Below are 3,902 nucleotides of genomic sequence, written 5' to 3'. Positions count from 1 at the left end.
TTTGAGTTCATTACTTACATCTTTATGGTGCTTGAACACCTTAAAGAAAAATAAAGTTAAAAAAAAAAAAAGTCATTTAATAGCTGTGTTTAGTACCTTATCATAAAAGAGATATGCATGCATGACATTATATGATTTCAAAGCTTTGAAATATATAAGGTTACTCCTTTACACATTGTTATATAACTATCCCAGTTAAGTACTAGGAAGTACTGCAGAAGAATGCTTACTTACTGTTGTTTTCTGTACATAGTGGTAATTTGTTTTCTTCTTAGAAAAAGAGTAATAAATTAGACGTTGGCAGAACTGAGCAGCTAGCTTAGCTCATGCAGTTTATAGCAACTACTGAATTAATGAACAAATCTTGTGCTAATTCTTTCATTTATTTTTGCTTCTCAAAAGAAAGTACCTATCTATGGGTGAAATTGATAAATAAGATTACTTTAGGAGTGACTTTTCCCTATTGACAGCTGTAGTGAAACTGCTTGCATAGAAATGATTTCAGGTGACTGTCAAAAACTGCCTGAGTCAAATTATCTTACTCAGTTAACAGTAGATATAAAACAGTAGATATAAAAGGTATGTTTTATAGATACCAGTTAATAAGATCTAGTGTTTATTTAGCACCGGAATCCTTGTTATTCAAATTGGAGGAATGCAAACCATGAGACACTGTGTGAAGAGAAAATTCATGAATGAAAGACTGTTAGAAAAAAAAGGTCTTTCTGGCCAGTGTGCACTTCCAGTAATGTTCTTTTTACTCTTCTCATCCAGTAACCTTCACTGACTTTTCAGGTTGTGAAAAATTCTGCACAGGTACCCAAGAGAACCCAAGAAAAATCTTTTCTATCCTCTTCAAAGTCTGTCTGTGTATATGCTTGCTGTTCTTCTCATGATCCCCTGATCTCTGCTTGCTACATCTCACATTTTCTTTACATACATCCTTCTGGAAATATTCCCAAACCGAGTAATCTCCCCTGACCTATGTGAACTCAAGAAAGCTCTTGATCTGTGCTGTACCTTTTCACAGGAACATATTGCACAATACACTGTATAAAGCAAAAATCCCTAAAATATGTACACCTTGTTTGAATAGTTTGCAACTTTGTTTTCTGTAGTGAAAGAAAACACTTTTTCATTTGAAATTGGATAAGATATTCTAAACATAGAAACGGGAAAAAAAAACAAAAAAAAAAAAAGGAAAAAAAAAGAAATGAAAATCTTTAAGGATTTAGTTAGGGACATCTGAACCTGAATTATAATTTTAATAGGATATTTAATCTCAAATTCTTATTGTAGTTATTTATTGTCCAAACAAATCATTTGAAAATCATTGATGTGTATTACATTCCTTTTTTTTTTTTTTTTTTTTTTGAGATGTAGTCTCACAGTAACACCTAGAATGTATTATTAAATGGATTGATTTAGTTAAGAAAGCTGATGTGGGTTGGAAAGAGTTTAGCAACTTTAATGGCATTTATACCTTGGTTATGAAAGATCTCAGGTGAAAGAAGAGATCTCCCACACAATGCATATTAATTGGAACTAAACTGGGAAAAAAAAAAAAAGAAAGAAAGAAAGAAAAAAAATGCTGGTTTAAAGAAATAATAATGTAAGCAATTAGATGTGTCAAAAATAAAGTAACTTAACTTGCTCTGTCCTATTACATTGTAGGAAATGTTTCAGAACAATGAAAGCTAATGAAATGAAAATGATCACATGTATAACTGTATAACTTCATTGAAACTATGGTAAATTCAGTGTATTTACCCTTAAATATTTCAAATAGAATTTCAAAAGAATAAAGAATAGCAGTAAAAGACTTTTTTTTTTTTTTTTTCCCCACTAATAGCAAGGTTCTCTGGAGTTACCAGGAATGCTAAATTCTATTTCTAATTTAAATGTAATGGTCTTAATTTTTCAGATAAGCTTGCTTACTGTAAGTGGCTTTCATCCATGCACTCTGTGAAGCTCTTTAAAATTATAGTTAGAAGTCTTCCACATGGTATAAGATGGGGAGAAGAATGTTGCCCAAAAAGAAGGAAGAAAAAATGTGTATATAATGAACACAAAGAGTCTGCTGCAGTTATATTATTGTTAAATAAAACAAGATACAGACGACATGTGTTGAGAGGAAAATCATGACTTGCGCTGAAACTTTCTTCAGTTTTGTTTCCCACACTATGTCTTGGGTGTATGTTGAATCTGATTTAAAAAGATTGTTGATGACTTGAAGGTCAAGACAGTACTCAGACCTCAGGTCAGATATATACTGGGCAATATGAAAAGCTCTCTGAATGGAAACACACCATTAAGCCTACTGCTTGGCTGAAGTTTTACATCCCAGTGTCTAAGAATGTCAAGTGGAAGAATTTATAAGAGATTCAGGTCTTTGATGATGATTTAGTGTCCATATCCCTGGACTTTGCAAAAGATCCTCAAAGGGGAATACAGGTATCATGAAGATTTTTGCCCAGGTTTCATCAAACACCTCAGAGACAACAGCAAGAATAGGTCAGGATAAACTGATTTTTAGTAGGCAAAGCTATTAGCTGACAGCATCTTAATCACCAGAATGATGTTTTGTTTTTTTTTTCACTTTGACTTCATATTTCAAGAAACATTTAGTCATGCAGCTTGTTGAAATGAAGGTGTACAGCAGTAACACGATCTTGATAATGAGACTTTCCCTGTTTGTGTATATCTGTGAGTACAGGGAGACCGTAGTTCTCATGTAAGTAGATAGTTTCATTTCCATTTTGAGCAAGCAGCCTGAAGATGGAATCAGCTGTGAGTGATATTCCTCAGGAAGGTTCAGTGTGAATGCATTAAAGAGAGGTTTATGGGATGTCAATGACAAATGATCATTGCAAAATGAAGTTGTGGGTGAACTTCTGCCAACAGAGGAATTTACAGTGAGCTTCTGCTGAGTACTATGAAGGCAGCCCCGAGGGTCTGCTCTGTTATTATGAGAAAAAAGTTGCAAAAGTCCTTGATCTAAGTGAGTAGAACAAGGTAAGGAATGTGAGATACATATTTGATGAAACAAGATAGATTAATTTCCCCATCTTCATTTCCTTCACTTCCACCTTCCCCTTGTTTTCGTTTAAATGCTAAATTCACTTTTCCTGTGCAACTTCCCCATTGACCACTAAACTGATTTGCAGTGTGATACTAATGAAAATACTGTGAAGGGTAAAATGGAGTTGTTGTCATGGTGTTTACAGTTGTTTGCTTTAAAATAATTTAACTGTTTAAAGAGAAAAAATGTTCTAAAAAGTTTCAAGGGCTTAATGTTAAAACAGGTCATCAATAAGCCTGTGATGTTTCTTGCGGGATGAGACAGATGATCTGCCTGGTAGTGATGCTGAGGAAGCATTTTAAAAATCTTTGAAAGCATAAACAAAATCTGTACGAAAGGAATTAGTTCCTTTTTAAACATACAGGCAATTTATTTGTGAACGATCCAATTTTGTTTTCACCAGTGAGTTGGAAATTGCCATATTAATTTATTTCATAGTAAAACCAGCAGTGGGAGAATAAAACAGGTTTGTTCTGTGCTGCATTTAAATGAGTCTGTGTGCAGGCTTTACTGGGGTAAATATACCCTTTGTTGTTGTGTGTGCTCCTTGTCCTATGGTCCCCCCAGATCCTTTAAAGAGAATTCCATTAAAGCTAATTTTTGCACTTAAACTATTTTTCATCTCCAAAGATGAGTGGAGTTTCTCATCAATAAATTATTTCTACACTATTGTACTGTAAGCATATTGTAAGTGATATCATGTGTAGTAACTGGATTATTTGGAAAGTATGGATGTGTCCAGAAAAACTGTAATCAGTATGTCAAAACTATAAGTCAAACTACGGGAAGCTTTTGGACTTTTCTAAGTAATGCTTTTTTT

The sequence above is a fragment of the Coturnix japonica genome, chromosome 1 (assembly GCF_001577835.2).
Source record: "Coturnix japonica isolate 7356 chromosome 1, Coturnix japonica 2.1, whole genome shotgun sequence".
Classification (NCBI taxonomy): domain Eukaryota; kingdom Metazoa; phylum Chordata; class Aves; order Galliformes; family Phasianidae; genus Coturnix; species Coturnix japonica.
The sequence above is the reverse complement of the archived record's forward strand: the minus strand, read 5'-3'. Positions refer to the sequence as shown.